Source organism: Rhamphochromis longiceps, linkage group LG11 (genome assembly GCF_057381845.1).
Source record: "Rhamphochromis longiceps isolate RC_006_pf linkage group LG11, R_longiceps_female_GT1.1, whole genome shotgun sequence".
Classification (NCBI taxonomy): Eukaryota; Metazoa; Chordata; class Actinopteri; order Cichliformes; family Cichlidae; genus Rhamphochromis; species Rhamphochromis longiceps.
Window position 1 is genome coordinate 22,237,658 of NC_140567.1, and position 6,982 is coordinate 22,244,639.

Sequence of the window (6,982 nt, forward strand, 5' to 3'; positions counted from 1 at the left end):
TCTTACTTTATCTTTTTAACCCCTCAAAGCCTGAATCATGAAATAATTGCCTTGAAAAATCTTTTAACAATTAAAATAAAATTAATTAGATATTAATTAAAAGCAGAACAACAAACGTTATCGCAAAATTTTAAAGTGACATGAAAATAAAATACACGATGAAATGTTTTAAGTTTGCACTTTACTCTACTCAAAGATTACATTTTTTACAATTTACCTTTTTTGTGATTATTAAAGGTGACTGTGTCTTATTTTTATAATGATAATAATAATAATAAGATAATAATATATTCGTCTCATTAAGTCTGAGATCTCTCTTTCAAACCAGACACAAAAACTAAAAATATATACGCAAATTAAGACAGACAGCCACCTAATAAAATAACGCATTATACATAATCACATATTATATGTTTAGAAGTGTTATTCTTCCCATTTATTTATCCAGGACTCAATATTAGCTTTAATAGTTTTAATCTTTAATTTATTTCGTTTGTGACAGGTGCACCACTGAGGGTAATTCAGAGTATGTGAAGTTTAAGATCATGTTGGCATGAAATATTCATGAATATTCTCAGAATATTCATGAAATATTCTGAGAATATTCTGTATTAAAGCTCAATGAAGTGCTCTAGTTTCAAAACAGGAGAAGCACTGCAGCAATGTGCAAACACATATATCGTTTTTTCTGACAGCAGACTGATGATTTCATAAAGCTGTTCGCTCAGGAAAAGGAAAAGGTGTTTTTTGTCCAACTTTAGGATTACAAAAACAAGAAAAGCCTCCAAGGTTCTTCATCAGACTTTATATGCTTCAAGAAATGTTCTGGCTTGATGTCACCATCTACAGGACACTTGAAGTACTGCGGCTCTCTCCTCCATGTCCTCTCATAGTAATACATAATAACAAAAATACACTTCCAATAGCTGATACTGACCAAATCCGAGAGACATGTAAAAACAAAACTGTCTTTAACTGTCATAGTGTTTGATGGTAATGATATGCAAGTGTAAAATGTTTGAAATTCCCACTTCAGACAGAGATTTAAAAAGTAATGATGGCACACAGTGTGAAAACCTGTCTTAAAATGTTCCAGCATAGTGATTTTAATTGTTCTTTGTACTGTATGTAAGCTGAAACAGGCAGAGATGAGATGCGTGTCAACCAGGTGCTTGTTCACCAGCAGTGAGTATTACACAAATCAAAGCAATAACACTGCTGACCACAAGCGGCATGCTGTTTCAGTAACACCCTCTGATGTTAGCTGACAGCCCTTTGCTACTAGATGACTCATAGTTGGATGAGGCAGCCTTGTCAACGAAACTAATGAATTAAATATGTTTGATATATGTTTCATCACCTCTTTTATTACACTTCATGACTTAAACACCACAACACTCACTGACTTCTACCTAAACTCAAGTTATTATTACTATATACTGGCACAACTAAGCTTGCCATGTTATTGTATACCATATGTTCTTTCTCAGGGCAGACTTCCACCAATAGCGCCTCATACAATATTCAGTATCAGTGTGATTATACAGTATACAGTATACAGTATATATATATATATATATATATATATATATATATATATATATATATATATATATATATATATATGTTTACAGTATCTGTAGATTACTAATGTAGAGCAGAGCTTAATAAGTCAACATTAACGAACTCATGCAGGTGGTCTCACGCATGGGCATGAATGTTATTTGTTTGTTTTCCAGGGTGGAATGATTGTACGATATCTTTAATTATGTTAAAAAATAAAAATGTTTCAGTTAATTTCGGATTTTCTGTAATCCACACATGTCAAAAGATATATACACAGGCTGTAATACATACACAGACTCAAATCTTTTTATAAGCGGTGCTGAATGTTCTACAATATCTTTTAAGCTGATGAGCCCATGACCTATTAACTTCTCATTAGTTATTGACATGATTGACTACAACAGTTAGTTTGTATTTGCCAACATAAAAAAGGATTTGTTTGACAGCCATCGCTAGAATACTCTGAACAATGTGAAACTTCAAGGATCTTGGCAAAGATCTAAGAAGGAGAATTATGGATTTACACAAGTTATGAAGGTCTCTTGGAGCCATTTCTAAACATCTACACATTCCAGGATCATCAGTGTAACTACAGGCGTCCAACAAAGAATGGCCACGCTTCATACTGATGTCTTCATAAGTTTATTTCTCTCTCTGTTATTCTTTTCAGCCACCGTGAAGACGTGTGCGCCTCTTGGACCACATGCAGAATAACATTAATGTTGTGGCTGTAGCCGCATCTGTAGCTCTGTATCCATGCTAGTTCTGACCCACAATGCCATGGTTGTGCTCTCAGCCAAACTCTGGCCATGTGACCATTACAAACACCTCCTCATACAAACTTTACAGCACTTTACATCTTTAACAAACCCTTATTTTGTAACCTCATATTATAGACAAGTAATTTAATAAATGCTACACTTTTATTATCTCATTTAATAAATTTTAACCCTTTCCAACAAATAAATGAATTAAATTAAACATGAATCTATTACAGAAACATATAAAACCAACACCTTTATTGTAACTGTCTCAGGGACAGTTACAATCAGTTCAAATAATTGTTATTTTGATGTGTCAAGCGTCACTGTCCAAAGTGAAGAGAGTTTTACACCACCATGGACTGAGAGGATGTCAACCAAAATACAAGCCAAATTCCAAGCTCCAAATTTTAAACCTTCAAGCTTGACTGAAATGTTCAGCTTCCTGCATAGACCATCCATCCAAATGCCTTCTGAAGGAAAGTATAACGGTCAGACCAGATAAAGCTTGAGCTGTCTGATCATAATACCTTGAGGCATGTTTGGAGAGGTAAAGGTGAGGCTTTCAAACCTATGAGCGCTGTACCAGCTGTCAAGCATGGTGGTGGTAGCACCATGATCAGGGGCTGTTTTGCTGTCAGTGATACTGGTGCACTGCACAAAGCGGTTGGAATAATAAAGAAGGAGCATTGCCTTCAAATTATTCAGCTTCACCTTAAATCAATAGATAGATTGTTGAAACTTGGACAGTTAAAGGACAATGATCCCAAACACACATCAATACTGGTTTTGGAATCGATAAAAACGGGCTAACTTTAAGCTTTTGAAATGGCCTTCCCAAAGTCCCGACTTCAACCTTATTGAAAATTTGTGGATCGTTTAAAAGCTGGGTTTGTGCCAGGAAATGAACTCAATGAACCAATTCTGCCAAGAAGAGTGGTCAAACAATGGGGGTATATGTATATATCTGACCCTGTGTGAATAATTTGAACCTTTGTGAATTTGGGAAAATCCAAAATAAATCCAGACTTATGGGCCCAACTTTTGCTTCTTGTAAGTTATTAAAGCTTTGCAATCATTCCACCCTGGAAGAAGAGCTATTATGGTCCCTCTGCGTTAGGTTCTTGGTTTTGAGTTTTTTGTTTGTCCATTATTTTCTTTTCGGTTTTGCAAAGTTATTGAAGTTCATTTTCTCTATTATTTTATAGTTTGTTATAGTGTTATTTTGTATTTCCTTGTGCCTAAGTTTTGTTATGTCCTCATGTAAATGGTAAATGGCCTGTATTTGTATAGCGCCTTACTAGTCCCTAAGGACCCCAAGGCGCTTTACACATCCAGTCATCCACCCATTCACACACACAGGTGATGGCAAGCTACATTGTAGCCACAGCCACCCTGGGACACACTGACAGAGGTGAGGCTACTGGACACTGGCACCACCAGGCCCTCTGACCACCACCAGTAGGCAACAGTCTTGCCAAAGGACACAATGACCGAGACTGTCCAAGCCTGGGCTCGAACCGGCAACCTTCAGATTACAAGGCGAACGCCCAACTCTTGAGCCACGATCACCCCATGTTTAGTATAGGTTCCTTATCTTTTAGCCTCATGTTCTTAGTTTAGTTATAGAGGACTCTGGGTTTATTAGTTCCTGTTAGCATTCCTGTTCTGTTCCTTCAATCTCATCGTTGTGTTAGTTATTTTTGTCTTCCTTATTCCTATGTTTATTTGTGTAAAGTTAATCCCATTTCCATTGTCTTCCCTCCTGTTTTATTTTGGTAAGCGCTGCTCTGTGTTTGTGTTTTTTTACTTCCCTGTCTCATTTGGTTAGCTGCCTGGAGCTGTGTTCCCTACCTGCTCCCACTTCCCTCATTACCTTTTGTATAAATTAACCCAGTCTCTCCTTTTCTTTTCTCAAGGTTCAAAGAAATCATTAAGAGACCAGAGTTGTTATGACATTCATACCACAATGACTGGATGTAAATTTCTAACTGTAACTGTATGTATATTCATTGTAAATTTATATTTACATTGTGTCCACTTTTGGTACATTTGTCATACAGCATGTGGCAAGCTGACTTAACCTAAAATTAACAGATGTTCAGTGTTGTACTAAAGAGCAAATGCCAAGGAGAAAACCAAGGGAAAATGTACTCAAATACACTTTAGGAAACACAACTTACTCCCACAACTTATTCCCAAGTTACAGGCATATGCCTGTTTTAACTTGTTATCTGGTTTCATGATCACCTGGCTTCACGGTTCCATTGCTTCACAGAGACCCTCCTCTGTTCAGTTGGGCAGGCTGATCTGGAGTCTGTGCTGTGGGCTTACGCACTTTTAGGACTGCTTTTGGAGTGCTGAGATGTGTGACCTGTGTTCAGTTTGACCTGGAATGGTAAAACCAGCTCTGACCAGTTCCGATGCCGTCAGAGTGATGGGACAAGAGGTTTCAGACTGAGGGCAGTCCATCAGACCAGCATAGACTGGTTCACTTTGGGGTGACAGGGTTTCTAGCTTTCCCCTTCCTCCCCCCACCCCACAGGAAATCTCCCCCTGTTGCTATCCCAGGATCAACTTTCTGTAACAGCAATCAAGACACCCTGTACCAGCTCTACTCCGAACCCCACGGCTCCAAATTTAGACACTGGAGACAGAGGGACAAACTCGAAGTTATTTCAGTATCTGAACTTCATGTCCCATTTAATTCACACCCTCTTATTCTCATTGCTGACACGACTCTTTTGATCTTTTCCATCTGGTAACTGTACACTGCGGGATTTATTAAATCATCTCACAAGTACTACAGTGTAGCATACCATGTAAAGATTTCTCACTTTTAAATTTCTTCTATCATCTCTTTCTAATCTCTCTGCCTCTTCCATAAGAATTTGTTTACCACAACCTGTGCCAGACCCACCTGGTTGCTATTTCCATTCATTATATAATTTCGTGTTCATATCAATTTAGATTATGTAATTCAGACAGGAAGATTTGAATTTCACACAGCCTCAGTATGTAAATCATATCTGGAACAAGCAGCTACTATGAATGTGAAATGGGTTTGATCAGATATCACAAGCATAAAACTCTTTAACGACATAGCAGGCCTTGCCAGTTTTTTCAGACATCAAGCAGCCACGAGACAGAATGACCGACTTGCCATGTGTTGGAAAGCTGCCATGATACTGGGGTATAGTTTCCCTGAGCTACTATATGTTGAAAAGGAAACCGAGGGCAACTATTCCGCTCTCATAAAAAATTATGTCTCTGAGTAAAAGCCCTTCTGGAGTAACATGAACCAGTTTGTTCACAGTTTAACTGCCATTATTTATCTTATTCTAAATACAGTATCAACACTGTTGCAGTACTAGTGTTGTCACCCACTCTATGACATGCTGGTGGTTTCTAAATGTTGGTGGCTGGAATTTCTTAGGAAGCTTCCATACAGCAGTAAATGGGATCATAAAAAAATGTTACAAGTTACTAAAAAGTTCCCTTGACATCACCACATGGGCCCTGCAGGGTCAGCCTGAGAGCGCACGATTCCCCTGTGCTGCATTCAAGTGCCAGGAGCTTATTTTGACAGCATGTTATGTGGACAAAAATACTGGGCCACCGACATATTACACTTAGAGCTTCTTGTGAGAGAATTTTCAAGATTTTGGAGTATGTTTGGAGGAATTTTTGGACGTTCATTATTCAGAGGAGCATTTGTGAGGTCAGATGCTGATGTTGGTCCTGGACCACATTCTCCTCTTTGGATCATGTTAAAGGTATTCATTTGGGTTGAGGTCACAGCCTGTGTGGGCGAATAATATTCTTCAAGACCAGACTCATCCACTCATTTATGGAGCACCCGGGTACAGTCGTGCTGGAAGGGAAAAAACCTTCTCCCCAAACTGTTCCCACCAAGTTGGAGGCAGAGGATTGTTCACGTTCAAGATTTCCCTTCAGCAGATACTCACCCCCAGAAAAACAATCCCACAGCATTATTTAATCCAGCGATTAAGAGGCATGACCCAATACTTTTGTACATCAGCAGTATTAATATGTAATGTAACACCAGCTGACATATGTGGATATTAACAACTCAGTAAAGGGTTTACATTTAATTTTTAGCCATTAAAAAAGTCCATTCTTGATATCAACAATTAACTTCTTGTTAGTGAAAAATACCCATTCGAGGCATCAGTAACTTCATTCAAAATAAAGCTATAATTCCATGTTGGCTAATTTGTGGTAAGTTAACTGCATTTGGGACTATTAGCTACATGTAAAGCACTGCTTACTTTATAGTCAGAGTTTGTCTTTCGCTTTGTTTGTTAGACATAATGGTGACACGTCTGAAATGGGGTTGTTGATCTGAAATGGAAAATCTCCTTTAAACATTATGAAAAACAGTTATAGACCTCTGTAATTTTTGTTTTTACTAGTAAAAGTTAAGAATTTATTGACTATTAATAGATAATAAAGAAAACTGTAGTTTAGTTGTTGGTTTACTGGAATTCTAATGTTAAAAAAATGATTTACAAATGACTTACAGATATATTTTCCACTGGTGACTTCTAACAAGTCAGCAGACCGTTTAAACGTTAAAAGGCTTTGGTGTACGCTTATGCAATCTAATGCAGGAACGAGAGTCCCAGATGCTG